This window comes from Microtus oregoni, unplaced genomic scaffold (assembly GCF_018167655.1).
Source record: "Microtus oregoni isolate MIOR12 unplaced genomic scaffold, Mior012 000043F_ref0000047, whole genome shotgun sequence".
NCBI lineage: Eukaryota > Metazoa > Chordata > Mammalia > Rodentia > Cricetidae > Microtus > Microtus oregoni.
Genome location: NW_024543210.1, coordinates 7,387,336 through 7,407,191, shown reverse-complemented (window position 1 = coordinate 7,407,191; position 19,856 = coordinate 7,387,336). Strand labels below are relative to the sequence as shown.

Genomic DNA, 19,856 nt, shown 5'->3' with positions numbered 1-19,856 from the left:
TTGGGCTGTAAACCACATTTCCCAGAAGTCCTCGGGTTCAGAGCCCCCCGCCCCCCGCCCCCGACTATCTTCGCTGCTCAAAGACTACAATTCCCAGCATGGAGCGAGAGTAAGGACCACAACTCCCGGCATGCTCTCAGAGGCGGCCGGGAAGCGCGGCTTTTCTCTCGCCCCGCCTTTCCCGCCGCTCGCAGCCAATGGGAAGGCTCAGTACTGCACGGTGTGGCGGGGACAGCTCCGTAGACAAGTTGCGCGTCGAGGGAAGCGGCGGGAAGTTCGTACTACGCTGAGGACGACTGATTGGCAACTCTGGGTAGGGAGCTGGGGGGTGGCGGCGGGACGATGGGTACAGCGTCAATTCAGAGCGGCGCCTGCTCGTTCAGGCCTCAGGCGGCACCGCGGCTGAGTCGGGCCTGCCCGGGAACCCTCGCTTCTTAGCCTGCTCACGGAGCTGCGGGAAGCCAGGTTCTTGAAGGATGCCCGAAACGGGGCGCGGGCCGGGGTGGCGGACAAGGGATGACAGGGGCCTGGACCCGGATTGAGCTCGTCCCTCCTCTAGTAGCGGTGCGGCGAGGCCCTGAGGCGCACCCCACGGGCGCCAGTTTCTCGCCTCCTTCCTGGTTTTGCTCCTCTGGTCTCTATCGCAAGTGCTCTGTTTCCCTGTCTTCAAAGGCAGAAGTTAGGTTTCCTCCAGCGTCAAAGTTTATATTAGACCGTTTCCAGCCCGAATAGCCTTAGGTGTAAAACTGCGTCAGTGTCTTTCGAGAGATGAGGAGAATGACACGCTCTAGTCCTGTTGAGGTTACCCGTTTTTTATTTTGTTGTCTTATCTTTAAAGTCAGCCATTCTTTCTGTATGAATTCATCCTTTCCCTCCCCTGCTGCTCTTGGAACAATTTGGTTTTTTTTTTTTTTTTTCGAGACAGGGTTTCTCTGTGGTTTTGGAGCCTATCCTGGAACTAGCTCTTGTAGACCAGGCTGGTCTCGACCTCACAGAGATCCGCCTGCCTAAGACTATTTTGCTGTTGGAAAGGTGGTGATTAAACTTAGGGGATCTTTGAAGAGCTTCATTAATTAATCTCTCTCTCTCAAACTGGAATTGCCCATCTGTTGAGTCTGGATTCAAAATAGTAAAAAAACCACAATGTGGAACAGCACTTATTTTTAAGAGTTCAGGAAGAAGGCATCTCACTTTTTTTTGTGATATGCTAATCATATTGTTGGAGGAGATTGAACTTACAATTATGACAGGCATTACATTGCTGACCAGTTAAGATAATGCTCATCTACCTGTAGAAAGGAATGCAAGTTGACATCACTTAATAATGGCTTTCCTTGTGGCGCCACAGATGGCAGCCACCGCGACTCAGCCTCGCTCATGGTGTCTGTGCTAACCCAGGAACTCGGGTTGAGTTGGATAACAAATATGTGTTAGGCATTAGTGATTCGGTGCAGCGCTAGTATCCAGTACAGATATCACTTTGATAGCTGTAATGGCTGCTGCTTATGCTTGGCATTGCAGGAATGATGAGAGTCTTATTTGTTAAACAAATGAGATGATGGAGTTGATGTGTTAAGCAGGGAGCCTGGCATCTAATAAGTTATCGAGTGCCCAGGGAATGGTTATATGGAAAGCTTATGCCGAGTCTCATTCAAGTGTGCCTGTGTATATTTTAAAAATAACAGCAGTGCGTTTAAAATGTTGACAGGCCCTAAAATTAAACTTCTTACAGGAAATAGGCCAGCTTCTCTTAACTCTGAGAACTAACGTGAAGTAATAATAAATGACTGTGCCAGATGTCTAGAGAAGACAAAGATTTAAATTTTGACTTTTTCCCCCCTTAAAGACCTCTCTAATAGATGTGCCATGAATAGGATTTGATCTGAAAAATAAAAACCTTAAAGGAATTTTTGATTTGAAAGATAAACAGATTTGGAAGTCGAATTTACCTTGCATCAAATGCAGAGGGGTGACTCCTGAGTTCATGCAAACGAGCAAAGGCTCTCAGGCTCTCTCTCGCTCTCTCTCTCGCTCTCTCTATCTCTCTCTCTGCATCAGGCTGTGAGCCAGCTGGGAATGTGAGGGTGAACCGGGGCTGTCGGGGAAGCTGGTCCTGATGGGTCCCCCGTGGACTGGTAACTGGGTGGACTGAGAGCCTGTATATTAGGCCAGTAGGGTATTTTTCATGCTTGTCAAGATTCTGTTTGAGAGGGAGAGGACACAGACTGATTCCCTCACCTGAGACCAGACCACATGGCTACTGCTAAGCACAGACCTGTTCTCTCCTACTGTTTTGTTAGAGCGGTGAGGAGGTGAGATGAGTTTAGAAGGGCGGTGTCTTCAGCAGCCAAGCCCTGAGCTCAGTGGGGAAACTTTTGGCCCACGTTTCCTTGACTGTGTTTGCAGTTGTCATTGTAAAGCCGTAAGGATGGCCAGTATCATTTATTCTCTCTGAGAATGGTGTCCAAGCCCCGTGTTGCCGAGGTTGCTGCCTTGAAGTGACTTGGTGCACTTTCCTGATAGTCTTACTGTATTTCTAAATGTTGCCTGGGATTTTTGTGCTCAAACTCAAGCGCATCATTCTTTTGGGTAGTGTATATGTAGTGCTTGATGGATTTTTATTAACTTAATTTCAGTATTTATTTATTTATTTATTTATTTTTTGGTTTTTCGAGACAGGGTTTCTCTGTAGCTTTGGTGCCTGTCCTGGAACTAGTTCTTGTAGACCAGGCAGGCCTTGAACTCCCAGAGATCCGCCTGCCTCTGCCTCCCGAGTGCTGGGATTAAAGGCATGCGCCACCACCGCCCGGCTAATTTCAGTTTTTTTGAGAAGGATCTTACTGTGTAGTCTAGGCTGCCCAAGAACTCACTGCGTATTTCAACTTGGCTGGAGCTCACAGCAATCTTCCTGGTTTACCGAAGTGTCTAGTTATGTGTAGTGGTGGTGCTGGTGGTGGTGGAGGGTAGTATGCATGCTTCACCTGGTTAGGCAATGCTTTAAAAGAAACTCTTCAGAGCCTAGGGTGGTATGAGGTGTGTCCTGACCCCAGAGTAGATATTAAATTTACCAACGAGTACTAACTAATGACAAGGACACTTTATTGCCATTCTTTAATAAACTTAAGAATTTTTTTTAGGTGTAATATGTATGTCAACTTGGGAAAACTGATGTTAGGCCTCAGGTGAGGTAGTTTTGTGTTATTAAATGACAGATGTTTGAACATACCATATTATCAGACGGACTGTGTGGCTATCTCAGTATGCTTATACAGAAGAACTTTGTGGAAGGAACTGTAACAGTGCATAGACGCCTTTAGTCCCAGCTCCTGGGGAGGCAGAGGCAGGAAGATCACTGTGAGTTCAAGGCCAGCACGGTCTACATAGTTCCAGACCAGCTTGAGCTACAATAGTGAGACCCTGCCTTGAAATCAACAACATCACAAAGGTGAGCTTGTACAGGCTGACTGTGGTCATCACAGAGTATGCTTATACTAATTAACTGCAGACATCACAGTATACTTGTACAATTGACTGCCTCCAGTGTCCCTGGGGGACACCATTTTATGGGACTCCTCTGCGCTCAGTCATTGTCTGACAGGCTATTAGGTGACTGGTGACTGCATTTTGATGAGTCTGCATCAACTCCTGACTTTGGGTGTCTGGTCCAAAGGATGGGAATCTGTGCTCTAGGATTCAAAAATTGAGATGGATATATTTTTAGAGTAGTACTATATGAAATCAATTATGTATCAGTAAGTCACGTGCATTAAGTAGGAAGAGAGACTGAATGGAAGTCAGTAATCAAATGGCAAAGTAATTAGTTGGAAATTTTCGAATGTTCTGCCATGTACTTTTAAAGCATCCATCGCACTGACACTGGAAGGAAGTGCACCTCAGATAGCTCAGTATCAGGAGTGGTTGCATGGACTAAAAACGAGGGCCTTCTAACTGCTGTCTGCGTCAGAGTTCTCTGAATCAGCGGCTGATGGCTGTGGATCGGTGAGCAGCTTCATCTCTAGACTTAGCTTCTTGTTTTAAGAACCTCAGAGAGACCGCATTATTTAATTGTCCATTTTTACATAAGATTAAAAAACAATTGAGTTTGGAGTCTTATAACCAGAATAATGACAGCTTTTCTTGAGGTTGCATTTCTCAAGTTACTTTCCCAAGCATGTGTTGAACAGGCCCCACCTTTTGGCCTTCCTCTGCCTTGCTGCACTGTGGCCTTGTCTCAGAATACTGAGTACTTAGAAAGTGTGACTGACCCTTCAGTCTTCATAGACTGAACTTACTGTTTTACTGTAGATATCAGTGCTCCCCAAACCCCCACGATTTAGTGTTCTGTATGACAGTGGCCATCAGTGTGCAGATTCTGTATAGTTACAAGTTCTCTGCTGGAGGTAATGAAAAAAATTTTCTTAGACATCAGAAAAGTTTTTAAATTGTGTTTTGTAAAAGCTGAATTCGGGTTATAATGCTTAAAAGATTTAGCCTTGTTTTTGTTTTGTTTTTTTCCCAGGCTTGTAGAATATATTCACAAGATTTAGCCCCCCCCCCTTTCTTAGGCTTGTAGAATATATTTCAGAAGTAATGACTTAGAAATTTATCTTCTTCGAACTTGCTAGTGGGTCTGTAAAATGTATAGATACAGACACTCTGAAATTAATTTGGCAGTTTCTCAAATATCTATCTATCTATCTATCTATCTATCTATCTATCTATCTATCTATTTTGGTTTTTCAAGACAGGGTTTCTCTGTAGCTTTGGAGCCTGTCCTGGACCTAGCTCTTGTAGACCAGGCTGGTCTCGAACCCACAGAGATCTGCCTGTCTCTGCCTCCCGAGTGCTGGGATTAAAGGCGTGCGCCACCACTCCCCAGCTTCTCAAAAATTTAAACATAAGGTTTAACATAAGATCCCACAGTTGCACTTGTGGACATTTATCCTAGATAAATAAAAGCTTGCATTTGTACAAAAACTTTTTCATTAATACTTGTAGACACTTTATAATAGCCCCAAACAGAAAGAGCTCCCCATCATCCAGTGGAACACCAGGTCCTGACAAAAGGAGTGGCTCTTGGTGCACATAGAGTTAGCAGGGAGCTCACAGGGGGCTCAGTGCCGAGCGCTAACTGAAGGCTGGGGACAGCCAGGAGATTCTAAAAGGCTAGACAGAGGCTTTCGTGCAAGGAGCAGAGCTCTGCAGGTAGTTTGCAGAGCCCTGTTCTCCACCAAACAAGCAAGGGGCTTCTCTGGGAGGGAAGCTTGCACATCATCATGGGGAAGATGCCATGTATGGAGGCGCTACATTCATGACCATGCTCAGTGTGAGATTGTGATTACATTTGAACATTCAGCCACGAACAGCTCTTAGCAGACATTAGGGTGATAATGAGGACAGCTATCCTGGTTCACCTGAAAGAGACAGAGGTTTTGGTTTCTTAGAAGTTTTTCTTAAGCACCTTAGATGAAACCTTGAGTTTTTTTTTATGTTGATTTATTTATTATGTGAGTATGGGTCTACATGTTGAGGTTAGGGTACAGCTTGTGGGAGCTGGTTCTTTCCCTGTACCATGTGGGTGTAGGAGCTCGGACTTAGAAAGTGGCCAGCCAAGCTGTTTTTTGTAGCATTCTCAATGACAACAGTGTAGAAATGGAAGGCAGGCTAGTTTGTTAGGTTGGGGCTGTTTCTTTGGGTGAAAGACAGTCTCATGTTCTGATTGTGGTGGTGGTTACGTGGATGTGTGAACTCGATGAAGTGTAGAAACACAATCTGAAAGCCGGAATTTGAATAAGGAGTTAGTTACTAGTGCTGAGTTGTCAGTTGGCTAGTTTTTAATGATTGCTTATCCATTGTATGACTGTCTCTCATCTTATGTAGCCATTGAAGGGTGTGAGTGTTCATTTTCAGGTTCTGTGTGAGCGTAAAGCTTCCGTTTTTCCTAGGATCAATGCCCACGAGTAACTGTTGGGTTGTGTGGTGTGTGCTCAGCTTAAGGAACTGCCAAACTTTGCTTGTGTAGCCACACTCATAGTCCCGCCATCGCTGAGAGATCCAGCTCTCACTTTGATTTGCACTTCCCTAGGGCTAATCTTCTCTGCTTATTTGCCTCTCACATCTTCTTTGATGACTTGAATCTTAAAGTCTTTTGCCCACTTTATAATTGGATTGTTTGTTTTCTTAGAGCTTTTAAAATATGTTCTAGATCCATCTTTGCCAAACGCAGGCCTCGTGAGTATATTCTTTCAGTCCCTGGCTTGTCTTTGCATTCTCCTGCAATGTCTTTTGCAGCACACACATCCTTTGTGGATTGTGCCCTTGGCATCAGAATTCTGTGCTTAGCCCTTGGTCAGGAGGATGTTTGTAGATTTTCTTATAGGTGTTCCACAATTTTATGTTCCTGTTTCTCATGTCTGCTATCTATTTTGGGCTAATGTTTTGTACATGATGTGAGTTTAGATCCTGGTTCATTTTGTTTCATCTATGAATGTCCACTTACTCCCATACCATCTGTTGAAGACTCCTCTTTCTCCATAGAATGATTTTTTAAAATCTTCGCAAAACAATCAGTTGGCCATAGATCATAAATTGAATATCAAAATGAAGATGGGAGGAAATGAATGAGCAGTTAAGTAAATATGACTACAGATATATGTAGGTAGACAATGACCTGAGTCTTGACAAAAATGGGATATGTGTAGAGCAAAGTCATGTCACAGGTAGGAGCTGGGTATTTTGGAGTGAGGAGTGAAGGAGGTGCAGTTTAAGACTGGATGGTTATTGATGAGTAGAAACAGCTGACCAGGTGGACGTTTGAGCAGGAAATGGTATTAAGAGAAGACTTTGAGGGCCATGTGAAGGAGGACCAGAGATAACCATGACTCTTGATTTACCACTATGTGTGACAGAGTTCTGTTGGAAAACTACGAGAGTGATATTTTGTAGTGTTATTTATCTCTAGTACTTCCTAGGAGCACATGTTAGCTTTCTGTCACCGGAACAAAATAACCCAGGGAGAGGTTACTTTGGCTCAAGGAGATGCTTGCTCATTGTTGGTTGGCCCTGTTACTGTGGGGTCATGGCAGGGAAGACGATTGTGGCAAGAGTGTGTGATGGGGGAAGCTGCTTTCCTGCTAGTGTCCAGGGACCAGAGGAAAACAGGAAGGGGGCAATGTCACTTTTAAGGGCACATCTTCAGTGACCTTTCTCCAACCTCCTAATGGTTTCACTGCCTCTCAGTTTTACCATGGATTGGTGCCCAAGCCGGTACCACAAGGACTTTTGAAAGGCAGTTATTCAGAATATAACAAAGGCTAATGGTACATTTTAGACTCTTGTTGTTGTGTTCAGTGATGGATATTGACAAGTCCGGACTTTAAGACTCCTTAGTGCTACCTGTAGCAAATTGCACTTGGAAAGAAGAATGGAGTCCATTGGCTTGTTGTTGTAGATGACTTTTGGACTAAATGTGAAAAGGGTCTGAGAGTTGAATCACTGAGGTGATAAAAGAGTTGATAAGTAAATCCGTTGAGAAAAGTTGGTGGGACCAGATTTATTTGCGATGACAGAGAAGGGCTGTCAGGTGTTCCGTAAGTATGTCCTGACCTGTTTGGTGGGTGGTGATGCTCAGCTGCTCTTCCAGATCGCAAATGAAGAACTAATGTTGTGATGTGGTTTAGTCTTAGGAAGATACTGTCATCCAAAAGTTCTTTACCGGTAGGATGGTAACTGGGTTAGAGTAGCTCCTGGTTGGGTGTGATGGGGAGTAGTCCTAAGCTTTTAATTCCTGACTTAAACTACTTGGCTTCTGTTTATTACCTACTAAAGTTCTTGATTTCTTTTCTCATACAAATTAAACCTTGTCCCTTTGTGCTCACCAGTGGGAATCTCATTTGTTTCTTGCATTTAAAAGATCATGTTGAAAAGGAAGATTGGATAGGGGAGCACGGAAGCGCAATTCTTAGTTAAGGGAGCCACCTTAGGGTTGGCAAGAGACTTGAACCTAGAGTGGCTCCCAGGAGCCCAAGGCGATGTCCCCAGTTAGTTCCTTGGGCAGCTGAGGATAGGGAACCTGAAATGACCCTATCCTATAGTAATACTGGCGAATATCTTGCATATCACCATAGAACCTTCATCTGGTGATGGATGGAGATAGAGACAGAGACCCACACTGGAGCACTGGACTGAGCTCCCAAGGTCCCAATGAGGAGCGGAAGGAGGGAGAAGATGAGCAAGGAAGTCAGGACCACGAGGGGTGCACTCACCCACTGAGACAGTGGGGCTGATCTATTTGGAGCTCACCAAGGCCAGTTGGACTGTGACTGAAAAAGCATGGGATAAAACCGGACTCTCTGAACATGGCGAACAATGAGGGCTGATGAGAAGCCAAGTACAATGGCACTGGGTTTTGATCCTACTTCATGTTCTGGCTTTGTGGGAGCCTAGCCAGTTTGGATGTTCACCTTCCTGGACATGGACGGAGGGGGGAGGACCTTGGACTTTCCACAGGGCAGGGAACCCTGACTGCTCTTTGGACTGGAGAGGGAAGGGGAGAAGGGTGGGAGGAGGGGGAAGGAAATGGGAGGCTGGGAGGAGGCGGAAACTTTTTTTTTCCTTTTCTCAATAAAAATAAAAGATCATGTTGAATAGAAACATCAGACTTTGTCACTTTAAAAGTGACCAGCTAGCAAACAGAACTCACATAGTGTTAGACTACTAGAAAATAGTGTAGTTTTTGCTTAGTTAGACTGGAAAACAGAGCGTTCCATTGCTTAAAAGTGATGACTTGTTGAGTAAAGGCTTTTGCTGCATAAGAGACAGGATGGTGTGTATGGATGCAAGGTGGGCACGGCAGAGCTCTGTGTCCACTCACCTGTGCTCACAGTACCTTTCTGCTGACTGACTTGGTCCGGTTCCCTTCTATAGTCCAGATCCTGACTGCTTGTATGTCGAGACTGATCAGAGTGTTACACTCCTGATTGCGACTCTTCCATAGTACTGTCACAGAATTTCCCCCCTCCAGAAGAGCAGGCTCTTACAGTGCTGTGCAAGCTGCCCATTTAAAACTATCATTGCTTGGCACCTATGCCCTAGTGACAGTTTGACCAACATGTGAGCAGGCACACTGCCATCCTGACAGATGGGTATGAGTACAGGCAGCCAAGAAACCATGTATCTGCATCTAGTGTATTTGTTAAGGGCAGGATTCCCAGTTGGGATGTTCAAACGTCTGTCCATCCTGAGCTTTCACGCCTGTGGATAAAGGGATGTCATCATTAATCCCAGCTCTGACTGAGATTGCATGGATTTGTAAGAGCTCCTTGGCTCTTACAGAAGTCAGGATAACTGTGTCTCCTTCATCACAGGAATATTTCAAATAATCCTTTCCCCTTTCTCCTGGCCAGAGAGGTTTGTAATGAGGGTAAACCTGCTTAGAAATTGTTCTGGTACCTCTGGAATGAACATGACTTGGTTTTCTGGAGCACGAAAGCTTCCAGGGTAGTTTGTTCATGCTCTGTGCAGCGATATATGTATGTACAAACCTATGTCTTTGAAATTGGAGTCAGATCCGAGATCAAGTATTGACTTCGATTATGACATTAGGGCAAGCTAATACAACATCATATCAAGATAAAATAGTTCTGAGTTTGCAGTTGGTTGTGAGAATTACCTATGAAATGTGCACATAAGTCTGATTCTATCATTATTTGAGTATAATGGAAGGGAGTTAGGGTTTTTGTTTTTTAGTTACAGAAACAGTATATATAAATATTTTTTCAACTCAGTTCTTTCTGTCTTTGGCCTTACCTAGACATTTCCTCGTGTACATGGTGGGGAACTCCAGTGACAGCAAACTCATTACATCCAGTGCAGCACTTCTCAGCCCTGGGTTGTTGACTGTTGAGATGGTTCATCCTTTGGTTGGGGGCTCCCTATGCTGTGGGATGTGTGGCAGCTGAAAGGGACAAATTCATTCTCAGTTGAGAGCCCTCACTCTAGAGATAGCCTACAATACTTTAAATTAGAACTGTAATTTCTTATCCTCTCTGGAAACCTACAGTGTTCTGTCTTGGAGTCATGTAGTACTAGCAGAATGCCCCTTCAAACAGGATCAGGTATTCTCAGTCATTCTGAATGGAAACACTTACAGTTTGTAAGCTCTTTGTTTGTTTTTCTTGCTTCTTCTTCTTCTTCTTCTTCTTCTTCTTCTTCTTCTTCCTCTTCCTCTTCCTCTTCCTCTTCCTCTTCCTCCTCCTCCTCTTCTTCTTTTTTTGGTTTTGGTTTTTTGAGACGGTTTTTCTGTAGCTTTGGAACCTGTCCTGGAACTAGCTCTTGTAGACCAGGGTGGTCTTGAATTCACAGAAATCCACCTGCCTCTGCCTCCTGAGTGCTGGGATAAAAGGTATGTGCCACCACTTCCCTGCTGTAAGCTCTTAGTTATATGACCTGGCTCCATGTCTGTTCACCAATGATTTTCCTTTTTCTAAATTCTATCTTTAAGTTGTAGTGTCTAAAATACAATCAACTCCCCATGCATGGTTTATGCAAAGACCTGGAGTTGCATGTCTTATAGATGTAGCTCCTTAATTGTGTTAGGAGTGGGTGTTGACTTTCCACACACACCACATTATGTTAATATTTGCTTCCTCTTCACCACAGTGTGCACACAGCCTAGTGCTGAGTAAGTCTTCTCTGTACCAAAAAGGCTCTTCATTGTGGTTCTGAATTAGTTTTGGACTGCAACTGTGGGAGATTATGTTTTATTCTGTTAAATTCACTTTTATTGAATTTAGCTAACTTTGACATTCTTTTTTTTTTTTTTTTTTTGGGTTTTCGAGACAGGATTTCTCCATAGCTTTTGGTTCCTGTCCTGGAACTAGCTCTTGTAGACCAGTCTGGCCTCGAACTCACAGAGATCCGCCTGTCTCTGCCTCCTGAGTGCTGGGATTAAAGGCGTGCGCCACCACCGCCCGGCTGACTTTGACATTCTTAGATATTTTAGAATCCCAACTTTTGGTCAGATTGGATGTTTCATTCTTAAGTATGTGATAATGCTGTCAGCTGAGACTGGAAATGTAGGAAAAAAGCATATACACATGTCTGCAGATTGAGAGGAAGACTGGTGTGAACAGGGAGCTGGACAGAGAGGCAGCCCAGGAGACCTGGAAGTACAGTGATGGAAGGAGGAGCAGATGTAAATATTTCGTAAGCTGCCAGACTGCTCAGTGCTGTAGTGGGTTCTTGAGTTTACAACAGAGGGCATGGTTGCTGTGTTCTGCTCCTGTTTCTTCTGGCTTTCTGCTTTAACTATAACATTGGCACATAGAATGCATGACTGTAGTAAAGTGGCTTTGTAATAGTTTCTATATAGAGACAAACAGGCCATTAAGGCCTAATAAACCTGGGAAGTATGGACTTCTCCAAGATTGTAAGTTGTTCTGGAAGTAGATGGAGGTATCTAGTTGTTAAAGGGGAAAGCCCTCGTAAGTCAGGGGTTTTTCTTGGCTGGGTGTAAGAGAGCTGGTTAAGAGAACTCAAAAGCTGCAGTTGTTAGAAGTGTGGTGTATGGTTTTCTCAGACTTCTTCCAGTGATTTGCCATCTGACCTATAACCATTCTTAAGCAGAAAGGGGTTCATTATGATTACATTTGTTGCAAAATGACAATCTGCTTAAGTATTGACTCCCTTTCCCCTTTGGTGCTGGGGATAGATTCTAACATGGGGCTTGTGCATGGGAGGCAAATCCTCTACTACAGAGCTACATTCCCTGCCCTACTGTGATAATCTAACAGTTCTTTGGACCAGAAGGCGCTCTTTAGAACCAAAGAAAAGAGTCTTTAAAGAAACCATGAGCTCTAAGTCAGATTTTCTTTTTTCTTTTTTTTTTTCAGGGAAGAAAGGGTTTATTTGTCTTATAGGTAACAGTCCATCATCATGGGAAGCCAAGACTAGAACTCAAGGCAAGCATCTGGGACAGGAAATGAAGCAAAGACCACAGAGGAATGATTGTTACTGGCTTGCTTCCTCTGGCTTAGTTACTTCTCTTATATAGCTAAGGCCTGCCTGCCAAGCGAGACCCAAAAAGAGGAACATGGGATGTACTCACTCATATTTGGTTTCTAGTCATAAATAAAGGACATTGAGCCTATTATTCGCCATCCTAGAGAAGCTAAATAAGAAGGTGAACCCAAAGAAAAACATATAGGCATCCTCCTGAATATTAACCTTCATCAGGCGATGAAAGGAGACAGAGACAGAGACCCACACTGGAGCATCAGATTTTCTTAAAAGATCCTAGAACAACAAGAATCCTTGGCAGTGTACAGTTTTCTTTTACAGTAGTTTTTGCATGAGTGATAATCTTGTCTCACAAAACAAATCTTAATCCCACATCCAAACTAGCTGAGCTTCCAACAGCAAAGGCAAAGCCAGTTCATTTGTACATCTTTCTTAGCTCGGTGATTGCCTTTTACACTATAACAGCCATTTATAACTGGGCTGGGGAGAAGGCTCAGAGATTAAGAGCATTGCCTGTTCTTCCAAAGGTCCTGAGTTCAATTCCCAGCGACCACGTGGTGGCTCACAACCATCTGTAATGGGGTCTGGTGCCCTCTTCTGGCCTGCAGGCATACACAGAGACAGAATATTATATACATAATAAGTAAATAAATATTAAAAAACCAACCATTTATAACAATAAATCCATTTGCTTTTATGTTTTGGCACATAATTTTTTTTAATTTGGGTATTTATCTAGAATAGCTGATTATAATGTGTGATATACCTTTAGAAGATCCTAGCATACTGTCAGTTTTCCAAAGTGGTTGACCAGCTGACATTCCTATTAGCATATGAGAGTTCCACTCACCAATCATTCCTGCCTCCAAATGCTGTAGTTTAGCTAAGTATTTTCTTGATTGTTTGAACAAGCTGGCCTGAAACTTGCAGCAACCCTCCTGCCTTTAGCTAAATGCTAAACAAATGAATAAAGAAATGCTCTTTCTCCTATTTTAATCAGTTGTCTCGTCTGTGTCTCACTGAAATGCTGGAATTTTATACATTCTGAGTGTGACTTGCCTCTTCAGTCTTGGAGCACTTTTGGGTGACTGAAACTCTATAGTCACACCCTGTCTTCCAGTCAGTGCTGTGTCCTCTTTTGTTGCTACCTTGTGGTCCCAAAGATACTCTGGAATCAACTCTCCTATGTCTAGATAGGAAGCCTCCCTGATTTCTTTCACACTTAGGCCCAGGTGCCTCAGAAGTATTTTTGTGTGTTATGTAATAGGAGTGGAGCCTGCCAATGTGGATGCAAAACCACCAGAGGTTCTCAGTCTCTGAAGGGTAGTAGCCTAGTGAGAGTGAAGTAAGTTGTGACCTTTGTTTTCATTCCCTGATGATCTGCTACATACTTTTTTGTGCTTGGTAGGCCACCTGCATGTCTGTGATCAATTGTTTATTCAATTCTTTGCCCACTTTTAATTTTTTTTTTGAGTTGATTAATGTGTCATTGATCATACTCTCATTTTTTTGAGACAGGTTTCTCTGTGTAACAGGGATTCACCTGCCTCTTCCTCCCAAGTGCTGGGATTAAAGGAGTGCACCACCACCACCACCTGGCATATTCGTTTTGCTTCCATTCTATTCAGGGAGTGTTCATTCTGTAGTAGCAGGTGGTCAAGAGAATTCTTAGGCTGTGTACATGCTTTTGGTGACCTCTCATGGCAGCACACAACCCTGGGTCCCTCAGCTTAGACCAACAGTCCACTGGGACCAACCCTGGGTATCTCAGATTAGAGATGCGCACCTCAGTGGTTCACACATGCTTCTAGAACAAACTGCCATTCTTTCTTCTTCAGACAGGAGGTAGAATGCCTGACTTAGAGTTTATTCCAAGTTTTTCATTTTATAGTAGAGAAAAAAGAGCTGGAGAAATGGACTGTTGACTGAACTCATGGGGTGGTGGTGGTGGAGGACCTGGGATGCATCAGCACGTTCTTAGGACAGTCTGCTGGTTTCTTGTCAATAGGTCCGTCCATTTACTAAATGAACTCAAGGGGTTCCTCAGTAAGATGGGGTTCACATGCTTGTGAGCTTTCTTGTTCTTTCTCTCTCTTTTCTTTTTTTGTTTCTTGTTTTTCGAGACAAGGTTACTTTTGTCTTAGAACCTGTCCTGGAACTAGCTCCTGTAGACCAGGCTGACCTTGAACTCACAGAGACCCACCTGCCTCTGCCTCCTGAGTGCTGGGATTAAAGACGTGCACCACCACGTCTTTCTTTTGTTCTCATTCTTTCTCTCTTTCTCGGTTCAGACAGGGTCTCACTGTATAGCTCTAGCTGGCCTAGAGCTTGCTACCTAGACCACAGTGACCTTGAACTCTGCCCCTGGAGTGCTGAGTTGAAAGACAGCACCGAGCCTGGTGACACTGCTTTCTTCAGTAAGTAAGCTAATGTGACTTTTGAGTAGTCAGTTTTGTTAGGGCTTTTTAGATGTTAAAACAAAAATGATGTTGTTTCCATGGTGGACTGCTGAGGAATCTGACTCTTGGAATACAGTCTTAGGACACTGTTGACTGATGAATTGTTTTCTTTATATCCTCTAGTAGTTTTATTTTGCCAGCAAAATTTCTGTCAGTATATTCACACACACAGGCAACAGACATGGACACATGGGCACACACACTAACACATAAAAATTTGTTGTTACTGAGGCTGACCTCACACTTCCTGGCCCATGTGAGTCCTCTGTTTTAGCTTTCCAAGTAGCTGGTGCCACAGGCACAAGCTCTGTCTGTGCCTGGTAAGCATGTGATTTTAAAGTAGGGTCTTTCTGAAGCCCCTGAGCAGCGATTTTGTCATCCCCCAGGTCATTACCATTCACTCTTGCAGCAGCGTGGTGTCTGCTCTTGTTTTCCCAAGTAGTTTTATGGGTATATTGTTAGTCATTAAAGGGAATATTTTACCAACTTTGGATGAATTTTTTTGCAAAGGACTTGTTCTGCAATATACTCTTTAAGGGGCAGGAAAGTAGCTTTTTGCAACAGTTAACACTTTGTATAGGTGGTTTGCTTTGCTACTTAGTTGTAAGGGCATGAGGAAATTATTTACTTTCACTTAAACAGTTTCCTTGTATGCACACTTACTGCAGTACTTACATTTTGTGGCTATTATAAAATCAGAGATAATGTGTGTAAGTCGGTCAACATACAGCCTGCTGTGTAGTCACTTAACAGTGATGGGTTTAGTTACATTCATTTGTATGTAAGAGCTGTGTGTTGTACTAATGGTTAATTGAATCTTCCCACTGTAGATTCAATTATTCATATTTTTACTCATTTAGGGTTAATTGAGCAAAAATAACTGATAATACTAATGTAGAAATGTTATGTCAATATTCAGTTTCAGTTACTAGTCTTCAAGATGTATTACTGTTTTCAAGGTAGAGTCAGTATTCTGTAAAAGAGTGGCTTAGACTTTATTATCAAAGCAGGAAGGTATGATTGTGTTTGGGAGGGAGGTGGTAAGAGTTGTATTCTACAGTTGATGCGTTGGTTGTGTGACCTGAGTCTGTGTGCAGGACTGATTCATCTGGTTCTGCTCTGCAGAAGCATCAGCAAGTTCTAGATTAGGAGCACTGAAAAGCTACGATTGATATTAATAAGCTTTACTTTTTATGAAGAATTCTTTAAAATTAGCTTACTTCAAAAATTAATGCAGGTACACAATAAAGTCAGTTATAAATGTTTAAAGAATGAAGACTAAACTTCCTCCCTCTAAGGCATTCTGTTATTAAATCATTATATGTGCTCACATTGACACAGTGATTCAAAGCTCCTGGAATTGCCAGTCACACACACCCCAGTATCTACAGTGCTCGCCGGTTGGCTGTCTGCATTATGTGAATAGGATGCTCAAAGACACATGTGTACTTTTCACTTACAGCTTCTCTTTAGGTCACTTTATATCTGTTTAAGTAGAGCGACCTCACTTCCAAAGTTGTTTTCTGGGCAGGAGTGGCGGTTGGTACACGCCTTTAATCCCAGCACTGGAAGTAGAGGCAGGCAGGCCTCTGTGAGTTTTGAGGCTACATAGTGAGATCTTATCTCAAAAAATTAAAAAAAAAATTGTGTTCCATTGCTAAGTTCCCTGTGATATAAGCTGATGGTGTTTCTGGTCATTTGTTATGCCACAGGATGCTGCAGTTGTACAGACAGGATGATTGCTAGCAGTGAACTGAGGTACCAAAGATGTTATCATTTACAGATTTGATAGATAGTGCCAAATTGGTGTACCTTTTTTCTTCATTCTCTTAGCAACCCAGTGTATTTTCTGACTTGGAATTTGAGTAATCTGTAGCTGAAACCATCAACTTGACAATAATTTTAATTTGTATTTGTATTGAGCCTGTTTGCTGCAAGCATTCAGGATGTATTGGTAATGAAAGAAGTCAGGTGAAGCACACATAGGTAATATACTCGGCCTGTTACCTAGCAGCAACGCTGAGAAATGTCTATTTTGTGAGGAAAGAAAACGAGAGTAATAATGTCCTCCTGAATCCACTTTACCTTGCTCAGCCTATGTCCTTGGCCTCATAAATGTTGTGTAGAATTTTGAAAATTCAAAGAGAAAAGCATACCCATTACAGTTAGGTAAAAATATTTAGGAAGCAAGATTATAATGGAAGAGAAAAGTAAGGCTCATGTGCTGTCTGAGGAGCCGGGAACACTGATTTAAATGTGAACAAGAAATGCCATTGTGAACGTGGGATACACTTTTCCTTTAAAATTAGCTTGTAGCTCCCTGTTCAAAAGACCTGGAAGTGATCATATCATATAGTGTTATGACAGTAGAGTAGCATTATTATGATGACATACTGTCTAGCATCAAGGGCAGTGACAGCCAGGAAGTTTGGACCTCCAAATAGTCATGTTCAGCTAAAAAGAAACAAGGTTTCCTGTAGAAGTGTGACTGAGGTTTGGAATAGGAATGGGGAAGGGGACCTGGAACATCTTGTCCAAGGCTTCTGGACCTTGTCTCAAAAGGGCATGTTGGCAACTTGAAGGACTTTTATAGTTTGGCAGATGTGATACACTTTGTATTGAGACACTGTTGTTATCTACAGAGTTTATGCTGGAGAACCACTCAGTTGAGTTACAAAGAAATCTTACGTTTTAAGGAAGTTTGTGGTTTTGTTTTGGGTCACATTTATAGCTACCTTAGGTGCATGTGTGTTGCATGCTCCAGATTGTCGTGTTCAAAAATGAAAGAGCATTCCTGAGCTTCTGGAGCTGGCCTTTGCTCACAGGAACACTAAGGGAATGGAGTTAAAGCAGAGACAAAACCAGGGTTGCTGCTGCTGGCTAAATCCCAGCCAAGGGCATGGCTGCTGCTTTACACATGGTAGATAGTGGTGGAGCTGATCCACTGGAGAGACTCTTCTGTCCCCAGTTACCGAACCAGTGCCAAGTCCTGAGACTCCAGTAACTTTTGTCGTACTTACTGTGCCCCTCCTGCAAGGGGTGGTAACTTACTTTAGCTGCTGTGTGTTCATGGCAGCCTTTGGCAGTGAATGGCAGCACCCGAGAAAGCACAATTTAAGTACAGCATCCAAAACAAAAAAACTACAGGAACATTATAGGGTCACCTTTAACAAATTCAAATATACAGGACAGACAGCAGAGGGTGAGGGAAGGCATAGGGAGGTGGCACTCAGATCAGGATTTGCTTTTGGGTCCTGAATAGCAGAGTCCTCATGTAAAATGAATCCTTTGGAGACTGGGGAGACTGGAATTCTTACTTGATGTTGTTGAGAAATGATTAATTTTGTTAGGTAATGATAGATGGTGGATGTTTCATATGAAGTTCTATGATATCTTCTGTAAGATGGTTTTAGGAGGGGCTGGTGGAGTAGACCCTGTGTTGACAGCTGTTGCAGGGGTGAGTATCATGTGGCTCCGAACTGTGTCACTGTGCCGTTCATCAGTTCTGAAATTCCTGTAGGAAGCTGCTGTTAAAGCCAGGTGTGCTGCTTCTGTGAATCCGCCCGTCCTTGTCACTTCTTTTCTCTTTGTTGGCTTTTGTCTACTTTTCCTTATAATTTAAAGGGTTCTTTCAGTAATGCGAAACAAACCTTTTGTCATGTTTTGCAGATAGTTTTCATTTGTCTTTTGAGTTCATGGTGATTTTCCTTTTGTTTTTTATAACCTGTGGTTGAATTTCCATTTTTATTTTGTCAATTTATTATTTTTCTTTATGGCTTAAGTGTTTTTGTGTGTTTCTTATGCAAAGCTTTTTTTCAAAGACTGAAAAGTTCTTTCATGTTTTCATGATGTTTTAAAAACGACTCCAGCACATTTTCATTGTATAGACGTTTTCATTTTCCTAGCATATTTGAGGATATCCTCTTTAGAGCTGGGCTTCCAGCCTGTATCAGGACGAATGCTCAGTAGCTCTTCTGGGAAGATATTGATAGATTTAACCAGAATTCCCCAGAGGAATAGCTGTGGACAGAGTTTATAGGAAGGTTCAGGAAAGGTGTAACACATCTGAGTTCTTTTTTAAAAGCTAAATACTTTGTAACGTATTAGTAATATTTTTTTTCTGCTGTAGACCCATATTAGTAATATCGAGTAGCTAACTAATTGTCAAGAAGGTTTAGCATTTACTTTCCCCAAACAAACATTTTAACATTTTCCCTTGTGTTAAGATAAGGAGTAAGGCTCCTCCCTGAAGGCAGCATCTCAAGCTTGCCCTTTCCCACCCTGCCCCTGTGAAGAATGGAGCATTGGACAGTTGTGCTTCTGCAGTGGCCTCCTCACTGGGGGGTTGTTCTGGGAAACCTGTAGGCATCTCTGGGTAGATTATCTACTGCATGCATCAACTTAGAAGGAGAAGTGCATGTACAGGCCTGGCAGAAGTCTTCCCTCTGAGGGGAAAGTGGTTGCAAGGAGGTGGCTTATATGGTGTGTGTTCCCAATTAAATATGAGTTCTGTTAATTTTTAGAAATAGGTTAAGTTGAAATATATATATACTACATTTTAAATATTTTTTTACAAAATTTTTATAGTCTAATGTTAATTTTCTAATACAAGTGAAAAATAGGACTAGAAAACCCTTTTTTCTTCTGCCGATACCCACTTCCCTTTCCCAGGATTTCAGTGTGAGTGTCACCTAGCTCTTCCCAGCTTAGGTGTGAAGCACAGTAGGTGTGACAGTCGTTGAAGACCCATCACAGTTTGCTCAGCTTAGTGCTTTCAGGAAGAAATCTATGACGTTCCGGGGTTGTCAGCTCCAGAGCTTCCTTCTGTAGTCGCAGTTTGATACTCACTTGGTTTATGTTACAAAAGATACCATCTAGCCATGGATATTTGCTGTCCTTTGATTGATATGAGTGAGTCTCCTCTAAAACTAAAACACTGTCTTGTGCCCCAATGGGATCCTAGTGCTTTCCTGTTCTGTGGGTTTTTATGTCAGATAGTATTGGTAATCAGTGCTTTTCTTTTCTTTTCTTTTCTTCTCTTCTCTTCTCTTTTCCTTTCCTTTCTTTCTCTCTTCCTTCCCCTCCCTCCCTCCCTTTCTTTTTTTAATCATTACTGAGAATTTCTTTTTTGTGGGGGTGATGGGGAGTTTTGAGACAGGGTTTTTCTGTGTAGTTCTGGCTGTTCTGGAACTTGCTCTCTAGACCAAGCTGGCCTTGAACTCTCAGCCTGTCCCAGCCTCCCAAGTGCTGGGATTAAAGGTGTAGCCACCTTGCCTGGCTTTACTGACGATTCTTACAGGTTTGTCTCAGTTGTACATTTGTGAGAACAAACCCTGTTGGTGGCTTGTGGCTCTGTGAACTCAGTCTCTGTGTGTGACT

General features: G+C 42.9%; 1 protein-coding gene across 4 annotated transcripts in view; it reads left to right on the top strand.

The window, feature by feature from the left end:
- The first annotated feature begins 201 nt into the window (after positions 1–201).
- The window catches only part of Vrk1 (VRK serine/threonine kinase 1), a 71,830-nt gene continuing 52,175 nt past the window's right edge, over positions 202–19,856 (top strand). For 2 of the 4 annotated variants that reach the window (XM_041633264.1, XM_041633259.1), the window contains exon 1: positions 202–313. The gene's annotated coding sequence lies outside the window, so the exon portion shown is untranslated. Of the gene's footprint in view, positions 314–338; positions 466–14,309; positions 14,436–19,856 lie in introns of those variants that run through there. The other 2 variants (XM_041633262.1, XM_041633263.1) reach the window with 2 other exon arrangements.